At 41.0% G+C, this 21,037-nt stretch overlaps 2 pseudogenes; one reads left to right on the top strand and one right to left on the bottom strand.

Annotated features, from left to right (window-relative positions):
* Positions 1-1,171: 1,171 nt before the first annotated feature.
* On the top strand, positions 1,172-2,366 carry LOC138154910 (DET1 homolog; annotated as a pseudogene).
* Positions 2,367-2,635: 269 nt separating this feature from the next.
* LOC138154909 (caveolae-associated protein 3-like) lies at positions 2,636-7,923 on the bottom strand (annotated as a pseudogene).
* Between the last annotated feature and the right edge of the window lie 13,114 nt (positions 7,924-21,037).

The following is a 21,037-nucleotide window of genomic DNA, read 5'->3' as shown; positions in this document are numbered from 1 at the left end:
ATGCCGCAAAGCTGGGAGTATGAAGGCTCTCAGATAACTAGAGAAACACAGACATGCACATTGCTCCTCCATTCTAGTACCAACTGGACAGACTCCAAGGGAGGGACAAAAACCCAAATAAATGACCAAAAGGGAGAGATTTCCCAATGCCATGGGAGAACAGGTGCTTGCATAATCACACAGTTGGAATACTCATGAAATATGTGAACCAAGTTCCTCAATGTCTCACTTTGAGCAGAAGCAAGTACCCAACTCTAATTATCAGCCAACAGGTTTACCTGCTGTTGGTTCTTATAGATTTTGTCATAGAAAGTGTTTTTATCTTAGCTGTATGCCTAAAGCTATATATTCTCCCTATTTACTTGGTAGCTGGCTCCTAATTTGTACTTGTAGATTTGTAGGTTAGCTCCCCAGAGTGTGGCTGCTATCTTGGGTTCTGTACTTCTAACACTAGAATTCATTCTTTCCTATCCCACTACAGGTTTGCTTCCCAGTAATTGTCAACCAGTAGACTCAATTAGTTCCTGGAATAAGCATTACTCAAATGACATTAGCAAGAACAATAGATAAAGGGGTGGCTAGGTGGTGCAGTGAGTAGAGCACCGGCCCTGGACTCAGGAGGACCTGAGTTCAAATGTGGCCTCAGACACTTAACACAAAAACTAGCTGTGTGACCTTGGGCAAGTCACTTAACCCCAATTGCCCTCCAAAAAGCAAAAAAAAAAAAAAAGAACAATAGATAGCAAACCTTTCCCCAATAAATCTAGAGTGAACTTAACCACAAATATACTCAGCAGCCATGGGAAGAGTGGGTGTAAACTTAGAGTAGAGTGGTAGTGAGTCACATGAGTAAGACACACACACAACAAAGGCAATGCAGAATTGCTGGTATTTTAGAACCTGGAAGACTTTCCTCTCATTGCAGAGTATTCACATTGTTCCCCTTGGTTGCATACCATCTCTGCTGAGTGAGTTGCTCAGCTAGGTTCCACAGTCTACTCCTTAGCACAGGCTGACCCATTATCAAAACTAGCTCCTTGGAGCTGCTTCCTCCCTCAGCTGATTCTCTCATTGTATCTGTGTCTGTCCAGAGTATATGTGTTTCTGTTTCTGAATGAATGCAATGTCTTCTACTGGTGCAGCAGTTTTCCTTCAAAGATACATGAGTGACATGGAGGTGTCAGCCTGGGGATCCCCTCACCCTCAGCCCCATGAGCCTGGCACAATGGGGGGCATGGGACAGATGGAAATAAGATGCTGTGGTGTGATGGATCATGATGTTCCAACTATCAAACCTCAAAGAATCCAAAATGTCATCCACCACTTGGAGCATTTGCCCATCAGGCAAGGCTGGTACCTACTGGCACCAGGTTCAAGTACTCCACCAGAACGTCTTCCCTAACTTCACTGTGGTTAATGTGGAAGTCACCTTGCTTCCTGCAAAAATTTTCACCTGATAGGTGCTATTTTATTACCTTTTCTTCAGACCAGACATGGCTGAAGATTTATGGGCTGCCAAGCAGGGGAAGACCTACTTCAGAGTTATGACAGTGAAATTTTGGCCAGTGGCAATGACCATCTGAGGTCAACTATTTGAACATTTCTTTGTCCTGTTTTGTATCACCAATGTAACTGCTAACGGTGAACACCTAAATCATGAGTGCAACCTCTTCACAGATGACTACTGTTGTGTCATTGTGGGTTCAGCCTCCTACCTCCCTAAAGAGCCTCACCCTCCTTTTTATGAAGTATATTGCAATATACTTGTGTATTGGAGTGACTCCAAATCCCACTCCCCTTTGGAGGACTATTCCCTTCATATCATTGATCTTCACACTGCCAGGTTGTGTGACATCTGCACGTTCAAATGTGATAAAGTGATCTTGTCCCATAATCAAGGGCTATATTTACATGAGAACATATATAAGAACTTATATAAGAACATAGTCATTCTTTCAGTACAGCAGCAGACCATTCGTGTCCTCCAGGTCATTCCTGAGGGCACCTTCATTGATATACATACCATTGGTCAGTTCTGCTATGAGGATACCTGCTCACCCTATCATCTGTCTACCCTGAGGTACAGGGAGACATCCCAACAGGCATGGTCAACCTCTACAAGGAGCCCTTCATTTATTCCCTAAAGCACCGGCTTTAGGGAATGCTTATGGCATTAGGGTATGCTTATGGCACCAGGCAGAGCAGGATGGTAGTGCCATGGCCAAGAGGTGCTTGTTCCAATATTTTGACCAGCTAGGCCAGTTGCACTGTGAAATATGCAGCTTTTAGATGAAAATCACCTCTTTATTAATTACACTAATGAGGATGTAGTGACATCAGGGTCACAAACCCGTCTCAGATACTAGATGACATTCAGCCTTATTTTATTTTTTTTTGTTAGTGAAATAAGTTTATTAATCTTGAGCACACTTGGGAGGGTGACAGTGTTGGTCTCTGAGGTTTAAAATGGGGTGGACTGGAGCGTTTGGGAGTGGAGGTTTCAGTTTGGGAGCAAGAGAGGGAGGTGAGTGATAAAGGTAGGGTTCTTTCTTTGCTTAGTAAAGGTGATCTATGGGTAATTGGGCTCTGTTGCTTAGCAACTGATGGTGCCATTAAAGATAAAGGCAGGAGAAGTGGCCTCTTCCTGAAGCATCAGCGTTTCCCTGGTCTCAGGGCTCCTCTGTGGCTCTAGCGCCAACCCTGGTTCTGCTTCAGCGACTACCCCTGCCTCAGACTGATTCTGAACACCCTGGCTAGGGCCCAATCGAGGAGGCGTGGTAGGAGTGGGTGGAGGTGGGGCAGGGCCCTTGCTCTTTCGGGTGGACAGCGCCCAGCGAAGGCTCTGCACCTTCTCAAGGCCAGTATGCCGAAGCCGCTTGGCCCGGGATTCCACTGGCTCCTCGTCTGAGCTCTCCCTTTCTTCCAGCTCCTCTGGAGCCTCTGGTCCTAGGTCCTTCTCTTCCAGCTCTGTGGATTCTGGCTCCTTCTGAAAAGCTCTGGCTGGGATTTCTGCCTCCTCCTGGAAGAGCTGCATGTGCCGCTGGCCGCGGGCGACCAGCAGCGCGGGGTTGGCCTCGAGCCGCTGCACCTGGCGTCGGCGTGCGTGCTGACGCGCTCGGCCTTGTCCAGCAGCTGGGCCAGCGTGTTACTGGTGTCCCGGTGGCTGCGGCTGAGCGCGCCCAGGCTGCTCCGGATGCGGCGTACGGTGCCCGTGAGGCCGCCCTGCCGCCGGGCCAGGCCGCCCTGGCTCCCGCACCGCCTCCAGCATGGTGGACAGCTTCTCCAGGAGCGTCACCACTGTCACCGCGTGCACTGGGCCGCGCTCCGCGGCTTCAGCCCCCGGCACGCCCTCCCCCTTGGCCCCTCGAGATGCCCGCGCCGGAGCTCGCTCTGATCTGGCCCCGTCCGGTTTCTGCTCTGCCCAGCGATCTCCTGGGCTCCTCCCGCTGGGGGCGGGGAGCGCAGCTGGAGGGCCGGGTCCGTGACTCAGACGGGCAGGGGCGACATTCAGCTTTATTGAGAGCCATAGAGTGAGAGACCACACATATCTACTGTAAGATCATAGGATCTAAGCTCTAGCAAGGAAATAATTCAAGAGATCTAGTCCAGTCCCTTACACTTTACAAAGCCCAGGGCAGTTAAGTGATTTGCCCCAGGTCACATAGGTGATGAGCATCAGAGGTGGGATTTGAATCCAGGTCCTCTGACTCCTGCATGTATTCCTTCTGTTATGTCTACATTTGCATTTTTTTGTTGTTGTTGTTTTGCTTTTTGGAGGGGGGAAGGCTGGGCAATTGGGGTTAAGTGACTTGCCCAAGGTCACATGGCTAGTGAGTGTTAAGTGTCTGAGGCTGGATTTGAACTCAGGTCCTCCTGATTCCAGGGCCAGTGCTCTATTCACTGCACCACCTAGCAACCCCTACATCTGCATTTTTCATTGCCCTGTTTTCTCATTGCTAGCTCAAGGGGCCTAGAGTTGTGCTCCATTTTCATAATCTTAAATTTTGCTTACCTTTGGTTTTACAAAAGCCAAAATCTGGTTTATATTTCCCTACCTATGTTTATTTCCTTCAGCGGACTAGATAATCTCTAGAAATCCCTTTTTCTTCCAAAGATTCTGGGAGATCTCTATTTGTAATGAAGATAGGTTTTGGAATTCTATCCTTTTGAGATATTGGTGGATGTGTGTCTAATTTCATTTGATGCTTCTGGGGTGATTGCATTTTCAGGGTTTTCTAGAGAAAGGCTAAAAATTCATTAGCAGTTAAATTTCTGCTACCCATGGGTAATTTGTCCACCATGAGTGATTTAGCTGTGCTAATGGGGACAGACTATCAAGGAAAAATGAAATGTTCCAATAATTGGAAGTCTCATTTTCACAATTCAATAATTAAAATGTCAACTCTCTCACTAGACTTTTCTATAAAGCAATTAATAAACATAGTTTGATTGGGAAAAAACCTTTTCTTTTGGTCAGATAGTAAAACACTATATTTAGGGTTTTTTGTTCTAGATCAATGGGGTATTCCTCTATTAGATCCATAAAAGAGACAGCTTCTTCTTTTCCATTAGCTTCCTTGCTAGTGCTATTAAACCCAAATATTTATACTCTAATTAAGCACAACATGTTCAAGTTCATTTCCCCAAAAGACTTAGAATGCAGAGATCTGCAAACTGAATTGATTTGTTAGTTACAAACTTCATTACATTTCCTACTCAAGGTTAATAATTCATGTGAACCTTGCAGTGTATTGGGACATATTAATTAATACATTAAAAGAATTAATGGATCTCAAGTGTCAAACCCAGAAATATTCAAGCAGGATGGAAGGGCAGAGGCCCCAAGTAAAGGGGAAGATGGTTGCTCTGAAATAAGTGATAGGTTAGAAAAAGTTCAAAATAGGCAGATAGTAAATAATTTAGTTGAAGGTAGCTTTGCAGAAAATGACCCTGTCTATCTAATCTGGATCCTGAGTGGGCAGAAACTTGCTTTCCAAGTCCTATGAAATGTTGAGAATATAACTGAGTTCAGATGATTATCAATAGATCTCACTGCTTGAGAAAATTGATGATAATATGTGAAGGCCATTGGCTGCATGACTTACCCCAGAATTATCTATATAGACACAAAGTTCAATTATTCTTGTATTTCTGTTTTGCTGACTCATCATTCATGTCATTTCCCCAATCACTGTTGGTCCTGGGTCCTCTTTTCTCTACTTACCCTCTCATTTGGTGGTCTTATTAGATCTCATGGATTCAATTAGCAAACCTATCTACAAGTGATTCCCACATTTCCTTATCTAGCCCCAGTCCCACACTACCAATTATATGTTGGACATTTGGAACTAGATGGCAGAAAATAGAAAGATCAAGGTACCCACAGGGAGTTGATTCACAAGATAAGTAAGGAGATAATATGTATAATCCAGGATTGTCTGGGCATGCCCAGTTTGGGTAACATGAAGGCCTGTGATCCCTGCCACATGGATGGGTGTAACCTCCTTTTTATTTTTTCTTTTTCAAAATTTTAGATTCAAATGCCAGAACACAAATACAGAATAGAGAAAAGAAACAAAAGCATATCATAAACTTAAATATTGGAACTTAAACACAAAGTTAGGAAGAAAAAAAGCATTTCGTGTGCATCACAGAACATGAGAGGATTCAAAATAAGTAACAATAGATTTTCATTTCAAGAAAGCCTATATAATAATACTTAACGTTGAGAATTGTCCATCTTTGCTTCCTTGTGAGTTTTCTTTTGTTCTCTGCTATGCACATTTTTTACTTTGCTCTTTTTTTCCCTCCCCTCAACCTCCCCCCAGAAGACTACAATAAAGTTTAGATATGTTTCTCTATAAATATATACATATACATATATTGAGACATATACTTTACCAAACCTATTCTACTCCTGATCTTTGTTTTTTTTATGTATGATATCTCTTGTTTCCTATCCCTCCTGCCTCCTCTGCTTTACTTCTACCCACTACCTTGCCCTCCTATAACTTGTCTACCCCCGTCCAAGGATCTCTTCCCTATTCTCCCATTGCCATAAATCTAAACACCCTTTTAATACCCCTATTTTACCTATATCCTCACCCTCCCCTCTAAAGATATCTCCTTTGTCTTCTCCCCCCCTCCCTATGCCCTTAATGGTTTATTTCTTCTGAATTTAGAAGACTTTCATCCTTTTTTAAATATATATATATATACATATATGTATGTATATGTATATATATATAATTCCCTCTTAAACCCATTCCTGATGAAAGTAGCTTAACAGAACTGCCAACCTTCCTCCCCCATTTAATTCCTCTGTATCAGTTCTTCGTTTTGCACCTAAAATAATTACTCTTTTAAGCTGTTCCTAAATGGTTTTACTTTTTAAAATCTGTATCATCCTCAGGTTTACCCCAGTCTTTCTTATAAACTACCCAATTATTGATAAAAATCTTAGACATTCATTTTACATATATAAAAAGTAAACAGTCTGTCCTTATGGATCCTTTATAATTAGTATTTGTAATATGCCTTATATTTCTCTTGGTTCTTATATGTTGAATCTTCTATTAAGTTCAGGATTTTTTAAAACAAAGCCTTGAAAGTTTGAGGGTTTATCAAATGTCCATTATTTAAAATTCAGGATAATATTTAACTTTGCGGGATATGATATCTTTAGCCTGAGCCCCAGTTCTTTTGCTCTTCAATATGTTGTGTTCTAAGACCTGTGGTCCTTGAATGTTTCTGCTGCTAGGTCTTGTGATAATTCTAATTGTGGCACCATTATATTTAAATTGTTTTCATCTTGATGCTTTTAATATATTTCCTTGAATTGGGGGTTTCAGAATTTGACTCTGATATTCCTATGAGTTTTTCTCATAGGATCTCTTTTAAGTGGTGATCAATAGATTTTTTTTCTATTTCTATTTTCCTTGTTCTAATGCTTCAGGACAATTTTCTTTGTATTTCTTGTATTATTGTATCAAGATTCTTTTTTTATCATAACTTTCAGTTAATCCAATTACTTTTAAATTTTCTCTTCTTGATGTATTCTCCAAATCTGTTGTTTCTTTAATAAGATGTTTCACTTCTATTTTTTTCATTATTCATATTTTCTTTAATCATTTCTTGATCTCTTATAATTTCACTGGCTTCACTTTGCCCAATTCTAATTTTCAAGGTGTCATTTTCTTCCTTAAGATTCCTGATTTCTGGGGCGGCTAGGTGGTGCAGTGAATAGAGCACTGGCCCTGGAATCAGGAGGACCTGAGTTCAAGTGTGACCTCAGACACTTAACACTTACTAGTTGTGTGACCTTGGGCAAGTCACTTAACCCCAATTGCCCAGCCTTCTCCCTCCAAAAAGAAAAGATTCCTAATCTCCTTTTCTAATTGATTGACTTTCCTTTCATACTTTTCTTGTTTTCCTTGAATTATTCTTATTTTCTTTTGTAGCTTTTCCTCCATCTCTGTCATTTGATTTTTGAAGTCTTTTGTTAAGATCTTCTGCGAATTCTTTTTGGGCAGGTCTCCATTTGACATTACTCTTTGGGGGTTTCTTTACTTCAATATCCTCCTCTGAAGATGAACCTTGGTCATCTCTGTTCCCATAATAGGTTTCTATAGTTGGATTCTTTCTCCTTTGCCTGTACATTTTTTTGTGGTGATAGCTTATTTATTTGTAGTCACCTCTAGCCCTGGGGTATGGGGAATGGTGCCTCTTGCCCCAGATGTTCAGTTCTTCCCTCTAGCCTGAAACTAAAGCCAAACCTCCAGCTTCCTGTAAGTGCCCATAGCCAGGGGCTTTCCACCCCACTGCTTCTTCACTCGCTGGGCATGTGCTGGTTTCTTCTCACCCCTGCAGCTCTTCGTAGCGCAGCTGGGTATGGCGTTCCTGGTCAGCAGAGGTTCCCTCCATCTTCCTGGGCTCAGACAGCCAACTCCCCTCACTATTCTAGGGGTAAAAGCCCGGGTGACTGGGGTGGAGGCAGCCTCTTAAACCAACTAACCCCAGGGCTTATCTCTTGTTAAAATGGAACCTAGCCTGGAGGTGTTTCCTCTACACAGGGACCAAACTTCTCAAATTGTCCCAGAAGGACCTCAGTTATGCCATTGTTTTTATTTGTCTCCACTTACACTTTGTTCACTCTAAGGTGCTATTTTAACTCTTTTGGATAAAATCTTGAGAGCTTGGAATTTCCTGACCTACTCTGCCATCTTCCCAGAATCCTCTTGGGTGTAGCCTCCTTTTATTAGTGCCTGTGTCTTTTTTTTTTTTTTTTGCCTTTGTCTTTGAAATCGGTGACTGATCCATTCACCTTTTTTCAGTTGCAATAATTTCTGCCATTCTCTCTGCTACACTCTTTTGGCCAGCTCTTATCTGCTGTGTCCAGGATGGACATTATGAACCAAACAAGGGAGTGGGGGAAGGACCCTCCTTCCCCTGCTCCCTCTATTTTACCATGGCATCAAGAAATGAGCTTGGGGTTTTTGTTTCTGTTCTGTGTTGTTTGTTCTCAGTTTCCAGTGCTAGAGGTGATTGCCACAGGGCTGGGGGCTTGAACCATGGTGATAATTGAACCACGATTGCATCAAGATTCCATGTTACCCAACCAGACCAGCATGGGTTAAATATGAGAGTACTGAGCTCTCCTTGATGAATTCAAATCATCTGACTCAAATGAACTATATCCTTGGGTACTGAAAGAAATGGCAGATAATTACTAGGCCAGAGTAACTGAACTCTAAAATATCATGGAAAATGGGAGAGGTATTACATGAAAAGGGCAAATGTCCTAATTTTTTTTTAAGGGCAAGAGAGCAGTATCTACCAACAACAGGCCAAAGAGCTTAATTGTCATTCATGGACAAATTTTATCATTTATTCTCAAAGGATGGTTAGTGAGCATTTAAAAAAAGGAAGCGGTTGTTTCAAAGAGTGAGCATAGTTTTATTGAGAATATGCCAGACTAACTTTATTTCCTTTTTTATAGAGTTGATAAGCTGGTAGATCAGGCTAAGGTTACAGAAACAGCTTCCCTAGATTTTAGCAAAGCATTTAACAAAATAGGTTACACTGTTATTGTGAGAAGATAGAGGGATTCAGGCTAGAGAAGAGGTTCTTAACTTTTTTGAATCCTAGACCCCTTTGGCAGTCTGGTAAACCCCTTTCTCATCGTAATGTTCTGTTGCCTATATTCATAGTTGAAGGAAATGCAAATTTTCAGTTAGAGATTAGAGAAAACGAAAATGTAATTTTTCCCATTAAAGTTAATGGACCCCCTGAAATGTATGCATGGATTCTAGATTAAGAACCCCTGGGTTAGATGGTAGTACACTTAGCTTATTAGTTGAATGACTAAAACTAAAGGGTAGTCGTTAATTATTCAGTGTCAACCTGGAAGGAGGTCTCTAGAGGCTTGGCCCTGTGCTGTTCAATCTTTTAAGCAATGACCTGGATAAAGATATGACTGGCATGCTTATGAAATTTGCAGAATACACAAATGCTTAATACGCCAAATGAGAGGTTTCAAAAACACCTTGAAAGGCTAGAGCACCAAACTGAATCAAGTAGGATAAAATCCATTGTGGATAAGGGTAAAGCCTTATACTTGTGAAGTTCGATTTTTGAACCTAATGTAAGATGGGAGAGGCATGATTAGATAGCAAGCTATCTGAAAACTGTCTAAGGATTTTAGTGCGCTGTAAGCTTAATATGAATCAATAGTGTGACATGCCAAGAAAGCTGATGAGATTGTAGACTTCATTAAGAGAGACATACCTTCCAGGGAGAAAGAGTTAATTATCCCACTGTACCCTCCCCTGGTCAGACCACTTCTGGAGTACTGTACTCAGTTCTTGAAGCCAGATTTTGGGGAGGACATTGATACACTGGAGAATATCTGGAAAAGGGCAATTAGGATGGTGAAGATTCTGCCATATGAGGACGTTTGATAAACAATGTGGCATAGTGGAAAGAGCAGTAGACTTGGAGTTCGGAAGACCTGACCATTTAACTAGTTATGTCACTATGTGCAAGTCACTTAACCTCCCAAGCTCTCTGTTAATTACCTTGGGGGAGGTAGAGGGTTCTTCCTGAGGTCATTGAGCAGAAAGGATTCTAAATCAAGTACAGGTTGAACTAGATGATCTCAGAAGTTTATTTTGATACCCTTATTTTAGAACTATAGATCTAGATCTGGAAGGGCCCCAGAATCCATTTAGTACCTCATTTTATTAAAAAGCAAGTTGAGTCTCAGAGAAGTTAAGTGACTCGTCCTAAGTCACATAGGTTGTGTCAGGTAGAATTTGGACCCAAATTCTCTGATTCCAGAGTCACTATTCTTCCCATAGTAGGAATACCCATCCAAATATCTCCTTTTACATGAGGAAATTGAGGTGTACACAGACTAAGTGACTTGCCTAAGGTTATACATGTAGTTGGAGGTGAAAGAAAACCTAGGTTCTTAGTTATATAGGGCAATTGTTAAGGACTCTGGAGCCAGTCACCTTTAGATCTAAATCTTATGAGACAGCTATGTGGCTCATGGAAAAGAGTGTTGAGCTTGGAATCAGGAAGATCTGAGTTCGTATCTGGACTCAAGTATTTACTAGCTGTGTGACCCTGGGCAAATCACTTAACTTCTATTTGCCTCAGTTTTCTCAATTGTAAAAAGAGAATCATAATAGCACCTTCCTCACAGTGTTGTTGTGAGAATCGAATGAGATATTTGTAAAAATCCAGCACATAGTAGGGGTTTAACACATGTTTATTTTCTTTCTTATAATCTTATGAACTTCATACTGTCCATTACATTCCTCTATCTTGTAACCACTACACAGAAGTAGAAGTGTTAAGAATCGCTGGTAATTTTGATTATTACGCTCACCCAAGAATTACATTGTACCAGTATCATTTAGCTCAGAGGGTACATTCAATCAATATGGCACAGAAAAAAACAGATTTAAATTGGAATTGGATTTGAGGAACTAATTCTGTAAGATGTGAAAACTCTTGGATTAGATGGAACGATTCTATTTAATGTGTACTTTTAACCCTGACTTTGACCATTAAGAAAATAGAATTGCTACATTTTTATGCATTTCCTTGGGGTACCAAGTGCTTTCATAGGGATCAAGATATTAAGAGGAATTTTGCTGCAACAGAAGAGGAAAATGTGGGTTTAGAAAAAGAAATCTACTTGTAAAGAAACTTAAAGTTTAGAGAAAAATGTACAGAAACAATTAGACTTTTCATTAAGTGTCTAATGCAAGCTAAGGGTAGGGCTAGCCTGAATGGACTTTAGCAGCCCTGGTCTTGTCCTCTAGCTAATTGGGGATGAGAAATAACAGCTATAGAGAGACTATGAAGCAGATAAAAACTGTTTTTGGTACCCCTCTCCTCCCTGTTCTGCAAACATTTGTCCCCTTTTAAAGACCTTGCCTTCCAATCTCCTTCTCCTCTAATGCCTCAGTCTCTCTTGTTAGTAGAACATTTTTTCCGATGGGTCACTAATGCCCCAGTGAGAATTAATTTAAGGGTTACTCATCCCAGGAATATTTGCATTTTAGTAGTAAGAGAACCCAGATAAATTCATTGCTGGGAATGGATTTCCAGACAATTTCAGTAGGATGGGGTAGATATTTGGGGACACTGGGATTGAAAAGACCTTTTTAAAGGTCTTTTCACACCAACAGGCCACTATTTATTCTATTAACCTGTATGACCAGTCCTGGTCCATAGTTCTAAATTAACATAATCTAATATCTCAGTGCAGATGACTTCCAGATCCATATATGACAGCCTCAGACCTTACTCCCAAGCTTTTGTCCTTCATCACTAATTGACTATTGTATTTCTCAAATTGGCTGTCCCAGAGACATCTCAAGCTCAACATTGTCTAGAACTCATCTTTCTCCTTAAACCTGCTCCTCTTCCAAGCTTCTTTTTTCTGTTGAAGACACTACCATCTTTCCAGTGTCTTCCAATTTGTAAATTTTGGCGTCATCTTTAACATCTCCCACTCCCTACCCCACATATACAATCAATGATCAAATCTTGTCATTTCTACCTTCACTATGTCTCTTTGCATCTGACTGTGTCTACTTATGCAGCTGGCTGCCATCTCAGACAGTTAGGTGATACTCTATCAGATGGATAGAGTATTGTATCTGGAGTCAGGAAGACCTGAGTTCAAATTCAGCCTCAGACAACTATTAGCTAACTGTTCAGCCATGAGCAAGTCTCTTAATCTATGTTTACCTTGGTTTCCTCAACTACAACAGCAGTTATAGCCCAGGATTGTACAGATCAAATGAGTCATTTGTAAAACACTTTACAAATCGTAACATACTATATAAATACTAGCTATTATTATTAGTTCAATCCCTCATCACCTCTTACCTAGATTCTTGCAATAGCCTTCTAATTTTTCTCTCTGTTTCAAGCCTATCCCCATTCCAATCAAACCTACACTCAGCTACCAAAGTCATTATTCTTAAAAACATGTATCCATGTGATTCCCCTACTCAACCATCTCTAGTTGTCCCTACTACCTCTAGGATGAATTAGAAAGTCCTCTGCAGTATTTAGCTTTTAAATCCCTACCCAACCTGACCCCAACCTATGTTTTTGGATCATTAGATATTACTTCCCTTCCTGCATGCACTCTGTGGTGATGCCATATTGGCCTCCCTTCTGTTATTCATCCGTGATATTCATCTCCCATCTCTGTGCACTGGTCATTCCCTGACTGGAATGCTCTCTCTTCTTATCTCTACTGCATAGGGTCTTTCCTTTACTTACAAATCAAGTACATCAAGTCTTTCCTGGTCTCCTCAACTTCTAGGGCCCTGTCTCAAACTACCTTCTATTTAACCACTTTGTATATATTTGTATTTGTTAACTTTATACTTATGCTATATGTACATATATATGTACTTAATATCTCTCCCATTAGAATAACAGCTCATCAGGAATAGGGATTGTCTCATGCTTTATTCTTGATTCTGTTTTGTACAGTATGGTGGGTAACTAGGAGAGATATGGATAGAGTGCTGAGTCTGGAGTCAGGAAGACCTGTGTTCAAATCTGGCCTTTGACATTGCCTAGCTGTGTGACCCTGGGTAAGTCACTTAACCCTCTTTGCCTAGGTTTCCTCAGCTATGAAATAAACTGGAGAAGGAAGTAGCAAACCACTCAGCATCTCTGCCAAGAAAACCCCAAATGGGGTCATGAAGAGTTGGACATGACAAAAACAATTGGACGTGAACATAGTATGATATTTGCCAAATATAAATATTTTTAATTGATTGACAGATTGCTCCAGTAAAAGAGGAGATGACAACACAGAATCAGAGGGTTATAGATTTGGAGCTTGAAAGGGTTTTCCCAGTGAGAGGCAATTTTTATAGTGGATACAGCATTGGATTAAGAGTCAGGAAAAGTTGGGGTTTTCTAAGTAATATTTTTCAACAAACAAGCATTTATTGTCTCTCCTTCCCGCTATGTCTTCTACCACCACCACCACCCCCTTAAAAAAGAAAAACAAAACCCTTGTAACACATATGCACAGTGAAACAAAATGTATTTCCACAATGGCTATGTCCGAAAAGGTATTTCTCATTTTGCATTTTGAGTCTATCACCTCTGTTCAGGAGCTGGGTAACATTCTTCCTGTTAGCACCATGGTACTGCCTGAGGTCATAGAGATGAAGACTGTCCTTGAGCTCAAATCCCAGGCCTGCCACTTTCTAATTCCAAATCTAGTGATAATTCTACTACATTGAGTCCTTTCCAGAAAGGCATCAGACTGTTCAAAGGTAATGTTCACTTGTGTGTGGTGGGAGTGGGGTACATGTGGAGAAATAAGAATAGTAAAAGGGAAACTGAGGCAGGAGAGGGAGCTGGTAATTGGGAGCAGTGGCAAAAATTTAAACCACAAAGAAGACAAGGCTTCTGAGAGGCAGAATTGAATGGGGAGCACTTTCCAGAGCTGGGAAATGATTTTAGTGGATGCGTGGAAAATGAGGGATGAATTGCCAGTTTTAAGAACAGTTTGGTAGTCTAGAGGGAACATAGAACTGAATTCCTAGAAAGGATCCTATAATCACGCTGTTCCAAACTCTTTATTTTAGATATGGGAACTGGAGCTCATAGAAGACTGTGACTTGCCCAAGGTCACATAGCTAAAAAGTGTCTGAGGCAGGGTTCAAACTCAGGCCTTTGTGACTTTAAGTGCAATGAACCATGCATAAAACTGCTGCTTCTCAAGGGCTCCATTGATTTGGAGTTAACAGATGCATTTATGACTTGAGCATGGCAGAAGTCACCTAAATCTCCCTGACTCACCAATGGGTTTCAGGCCTGTTGGCTGCTCTCAACCTGGTTTACCTGTCTGCTGAGATGATTTTACTGGGGTGTGGCTCCTGCTCATGCTACAGTTTCTTGGAGCCACGTAGATGAGAGCTGAGTGACAGGTGGACACCAAAGGTAGATGAGCAGCCCTGAAAATGACTCAGGAAGTTCTCTCACTAAAGTGGCTAGTCCTCCCTGGACACCTCATGCACCCACACACACTTAGTGTATGTATGTATATGTATATGTATATGTATAAATACATAATTATTATATACACTATACATAATATACTATGTACAATTAGTGTGTATGCACATACATGTATATATGTGTGTATAGATATATGTGTATATGCACGTATGTATGTATATTTGTATATATGCCCAGAGTCCTTAGGGTACATCACCAGGACAGACAACAATGCCCAGGCATCTTGGGGATGTCTTAATAGAGTATAGACAGGGAGTGGCTAGGTGGTGCAGTGAGTAAAGCGCTGGCGGCCCTGGAGTCAGGAGGACCCGAGTTTGGTTCCCGCCTCAGAGACTTAACCCCCACACAAAAAAACTAGCTGTGTAACCTTGGGCAAGTTACTTAACCCCAATTGCCCTCCAAAAAAAAATAGGGTATAGATGGAAAAGTCCTGGAGAGCCTTAGGCTGTAGTGGTAAGGTATTTTGTTCTATTGGTAAGGTACCTTGTTCTATTACACTTCACAGATATTGTGGGGTTTTTAAAGCAAATTAGAAGTTTGTGGAAACTCTGAATCAAACAAGCTTATCAGTTATTGCCTATTTTTCCAACAGCACGTGCTTGCCTCACGTCTCTGTGTTACATTTTGGTCATTCTCACAATATTCTAAACTCTTTCATTATTATTAAGTTTTATGCTGACTTGTGATCAGCGATCTTTGATGCTACTATTGTAATTATTTGGGAACACCACAAACCACTCGCATATAAGATGGCAAACTTAAACAAAAAATGTTATATATGTTCTGACTGCTCTCCTGACCAGCCGTTCCCCATCTCTCTCCTTTTCCTGAGGCCTCCCTATTCCCTGAGACACAACAATATTGAAGAAGAATACATAAACTAAAGCAGCAACAGGATTTGAGAGGATTGACTCTGATTTTGAAAGAAGTTCTGTGGTGGGTAAAATGCTATCAAACAACATCACATGATACTGAGAAATCTTTCATAAAAGGAAGAATCGATCGCTGCAGCAAACTTCACTGTTGACTTATTTTAAGAAATTGTCACAGCTACTCCAACCTTCAGCAACCACCACCCTCATAAGTCAGCCACCATTAACTTGGAGGTAAGATCCTCCACCATCCAAAAGATTCCTACTTGCTGAAAGTTCAGATGATGGTTAGTATTTTTTTTTAGCAATAAAGTAATTAGGAGGGACAGTTAGGTGGCACAGTAAATAGAGCACCAGCACTGGAGTCAGGAGGACCTGAGTTCAAATGTGACCCCAGACACTTGACACATTTACTAGCTGTGTGACCTTGGGCAAGTCACTTAACTTAATTGCCTTGCCTTCCCCCCTCAAAAAAATAAAGTAATTAGGGCAGGTAGGTACTGTTTGGCACAGTAGATAAGAGTGCCAAACCTAAAAGTCAGGAAGACTCATCTTCCTGAGTTCAAATCTGGCCTCAGACTCTTACTAGCTTTGTGACCCTGAGCAAGTCACTTAACCCTGTTTGCCTCCATTTCCTCATTCATAAAATGAGCTGGAGAAGCAAATGGCAAACCATTCCAGTATCTTTGCCAAGAAAACCCCAAATGGGGTCATGAAGATTTGGACATGAGTGAAAATGACTGAATCTGAATTTTAAAATTATGGTATGTACATTGGTTTTTTTAGACATAATACTATTGCACATTTAATAGACTATTGTATAATGGAAACATAACTTTTATATGCACTGAGAAATCAAAAATTTCATGTGACTTGTTTTATTTCAATGTTTGCTTTGTTGCTATAGTCTGGAACTGAATCTGGAGGTATTCTTGGAGATTGTAAGGACTGGCAGTCCTCCATGTCACTCAAAGAATTATAGCTGGTGACTCCCAGCTTATCCAACTGGAGTGACCAGTCATGTTTCTCTTTTCACCTGGCTGTCTCCTGGGTGACACTGGGTTATGGGGAGGGACAGCCTCATTGGAGGGTGTTCCCTAGAGGGAAAAAAGGGTGAAAAGCAGAATTTGTTTCTGAGTTGAAAGAGGTGGCCACGGCCTTCTTTAAGGAGTGCCATAAGGTGACTTCCCCTCCCAACTCCCCACCAAAAGACCCAAGTTCAGATCCTGCTCTGATATATTCTGGCCATGTGTAACAGGGTAAATCTTTAACTTCTCAGTGCTCTAAACAACTCACTCTATCTCTCTCTCTCTGTCTCTGTCTCTCTCTCTGTCTCTCTGTCTCTGTCCCTCTGTCTCTGTCTCTCTGTCTGTCTGCCTGTCTGTCTGTCTGTCTCTCTCTTTGTCTCAGGAGTTTCCTCTTCAAAGAGGAAAGAGGACCCTGTCCCTCTCCTACTGTGGGTTTAACCATTGTTGAGATCTTCCTTTTCTCACTGCTGACTTAGAAGGGCAATGCCAGCTGGAGATCATGCATGCTGGAGACCCCAAATCTCAGCCAGGAAATATGCTTGGTAATTACAGTATACTAGAGTGAAGGAAGAGAGAGAAAAGAGAAGAGACCAAGGAAGGAGAGCAGTGGCTCCAATGAGACAAGGCGACAAAGTTTTTCAGGCTTTGATCTCTCATATTTTCAAATCAGGGAAGAGGCAGTGGGGGAGGGAGGAAAAATAACCACCAAAGACAGCGAACCAAGAGAATATCCTTCCTCATCAATTATAGTGCTTGAAACAGCTGTACTTAATGAATGCTCATCCATTCATCTGTAATGCTCACCTATTCAAAATTATTGCTATCTTTTATTTTCATAACACCTTTATTTCCAACTATAACCCTCCCTCCATCCCTGCTCATTGAACTATCATTCATAAAAGTGGTTTTTTTTAATGGGGGAGAAAAGGCAAGTCAGCAAAACTAGCTAACATATTAACTGAGTCTGATGGAGGATGTAATACTCCTCATCTCTGCAAAGAAGGAAGAGTCATGAAAGAAGCCAAACAAGTCAAAATTCAACAACATCCAGTTTCTTTTTCTTGCTCTTTTTGACTGTGTTGTTAGAACCATCAGACATATTGTTTTCCTTTGTATGTTTCTTTCATAGCATATATTGCTTGCTTCTACATGAGTTCCTCTAAGTGCTTTTATATTCTTATCTCATTCGATTCTTACAACTCTTTTTTTGTCTTTATTTGTTTGTTTCCTTTTAGTTTACAAGATTCAGTTCCACAATCCCTTGAGTTTCAAATTTTCTCCCCCTCTCTCTCTTCCCCCACCCCATGGCCACATGCAATCAAGTATAGGATCTGCAAATACTTCTTATAACTCTTAGTAGTAGTTAAAATAATCATCTATTTTATAGATGGGAAAACAAAGGCTCAATTTTCTTTCATCTAGAGAATCTGAGATCCAGGGTTCATACAATAGCTTGTAAGTGACTTGTCCACAGGTCATAGACAATAAATGACAGAAGAAGCTCAAACCCAGATTTCTGAATCCAAAGCTGGGGCTTTTTCTACTATAGACATGGCTTCCCTGAAAGATGCAAAGTCTCTAACCATGTACCCTATGCCGGGACATTTAGGGGCATAGGCCACTCCTTAAAGAATGTCATATGAGTAGCCTCTCTTTTGGTAATTGGTCTTTCTGTTCTCCACCTTCATGTATAATTTTTCCTTCTCCACAGGAGTGCTAAAAGTTACTTTTTCAAGAGCAGTGAGAAAGACTGGAGTCATACTGTGCCCTGCTTATGGAGGGATGAGAAGAAAAGCTGCCGGCTTCTTCCATCAACAAGAATTCAACAGCTGGGGAAGGCAGGAAAGGAACAAAAGGGTTACTCCCCCACGAAGTCACTCAACACTAATTAGAATAAAAGCCTTCCTGCCCCACCGAACAATAGAAGACCCTGTGTGTTCAATAGGAAAAGTCACCAAGACTAGTGGGCTGAGATTCCAGCCAAGTATGTAAATATATAATTACTGGTGGAGTTAGCTCTGCAGTTGGTCAGAGTTAGAATATGTCAGTTACAAAGGCCTCTAATTGAATAATTGTTAGAAAAAAAACTGCTACCAAATGTTTGTCAGAACCAGATTTCTATTTCATGTCAAACTCCCTCTTTGCAAAAACATATGTATATCTGTATGCATATGTATATGTATGTATAAAAATCAAGCAATGGGTTAGCTAATTAACCCATGATTATAATTAACCCACAATAAATTAATTAATTTTAACTAATTAAGAACAGGCCTCAGAACCAGGAAGAGCTGGGTTCAAGTATTACATCTAACACATACAGGCTGTGTGACCCTAGAGAAGCCACCTGATCTCTCTGTGCTCCAGGCAGCTCTCTAACACTTACTTACAAAGACGCAACAACTTGGGGCAGCTAGCTGGCACAGTGAGTAGAGCATGAGCCCTAGAATCAATAGGACCTGAGTTCAAATCCAGCCTCAGACACTTGACATTTACTACCTGTGTGACCTTGGGCAAGTCACTTAACCCAAATTGCCCTGACTTCCCCCATCCAAATAACAAAAAGATGCAGCAACTCTGCAAGGTAGATGTGATTATCATTCCCATTTTGCAGATGAGGAAACTGAGGCACAGAGAGGTTATTTGCCCAGGGTCACACAGTTAATGTCCAAGGCAAGATTTCAACTCGGGTCTTCCTGACTCTGTTTACTGTGCCATCTAAGTGCTCTAGACATGAGCTTTGTTGATAGGTAACATATAGGTTGAAATTCTGACCCAGTTAGTGTTGAATTTTTACATATTTCAAACCATTAGACTAAATCTGAAAAGTGCTTTTGCCATAATCTTAATAAGATACTTTACCCCAGACTTCTTTAAAAACAAAATTAAACATCTCCTAAAATGTTAGGTGAAGAAAAAACCTCAGAGATCAGTTAATTATTCCATTGGCGCTGCTTTCATTTTGCTTCTGCTAATTATAAAATTAAGCTATTTTCCCCTATTTGAAGTGTTCACCCTCAATTAGTCAAAAAGACAGAGAAAGGCTCATAGTCTGGCTGCGAAGTTTTCACTGGCTGTCCTTTGACTAGGATATGTGTGCAGTATATACATATGAAGCTTTTTTTTCTTTTAGAATGAGATTTGTGCTGAGAAGACACAGCACCAACATGTGAATTACAAACATTTCCCTCCACCTCTCTACCATCTCTGTCTCTTAGACATAAAGCAGTTTCTATAACAGGTTTGCTTCTACCTTTGGCACAGCCACCACATGAATTGCTATAGCTCTCTTGGCTGCCTTTGAAACAGGACCAACTATAAAATCCTCTGTGTAGTTTTTAAATCCCTTCATAAGATGACCCCCTTCTACTATTGCTGTCATCTTATATCTTGCTCTCCCAAACTCTTCGATGCAGCAATACTGGTCTCCTTGCTGTTCCTCACACAAGATACCCCAACCCTGACTGCATTTTCACTGGCTGTCCCTCAGACCTGGAATTCTAAACCTCTTTCTCTCTGCCTTCTAGCTTCTCTGGATTCCTCCAGGTCCCAATTAAATCCCCACCTTCTGCATAAAGGTTTTCCTGATCCCTCTTGATGATGTTGCCTTCTCTCTGATCACCTCCAATTTAACCTGCCATATCTTGTTTGTACCTAGCACTTTGTGTGTTGTCTTCTCCATTAGATCATAAATTCTTTGAGACAAGGCACTATTGTTTTTGTTTTTTCCCCTTTATTTTTATCCCCACTACTTAGCCTAATGCTTGGAGTACATACAGTAAGCACTTAATAAATGCTTATTGACTTAACTGGGTCAAACATGTCGATTGGGATTTTACTACTCATTGTCTGAGTTGGTCATAAAATCCAATGGGGATTCCAGCTCTTAAATCTCTGGTAGTTTACCATTCGTTCTGACCTTTTGAAGCCCAGAAGATCATAGTCATCTCTAATCCTCTTTAGTCTAAAAGCAGAAAGAATAAACACAAAGACAGAAACAATAGCCAGTGACGGGGTGCTCAGACCCCAGCCTAGGATCAATCATGTCTCTACCCAGCCCAAAGACCCTATTTCTGGCAATAACTGATGAGTGGGCCCCAGTGAGACAAACTATCTCTCTTTGTTACAAGCACAAGTTGACCTCTGTAGAATTTCCCTTGTATGAACAGGACTATCTTGTACCAGCACAACTATCATGTACCGCTTACTGATTCCCACAGTTACCATATACAATCCAGACATCAAGCCATAGACTATGTTCATGGTTACTTGGTGGTGGTAGTCCTGGTGAGTACATGAAGGTCCAAAGCCTCTACCTGCTTGGATATAGCATCCCCTGCTTCCAGACACAACTGCAAGTCTAGAATCATCTTCATCCTTCTAGTTCTGGGGCTCACTCTGGATTCCGGTACCTCTTCCTCCTAAAGTAATTGCTACTTCCACAGACTAAATGAGATGTCTTCACTCAACAAATTTCATGAGGGAGAGACTTTTTCCCCCTGTGCTCCCCAGTCAAACTCAACTTCCAAAATAGGGACACAATCACAAGTGTCTTTTCCAGGA

The sequence above is a fragment of the Petaurus breviceps genome, unplaced genomic scaffold (genome assembly GCF_028583685.1).
Source record: "Petaurus breviceps papuanus isolate PSGF00001 unplaced genomic scaffold, PetGlider_PUasm1.0 91133, whole genome shotgun sequence".
Taxonomy (NCBI): Eukaryota; Metazoa; Chordata; class Mammalia; order Diprotodontia; family Petauridae; genus Petaurus; species Petaurus breviceps.
This window is presented reverse-complemented; position numbering and strand designations above follow the sequence as displayed.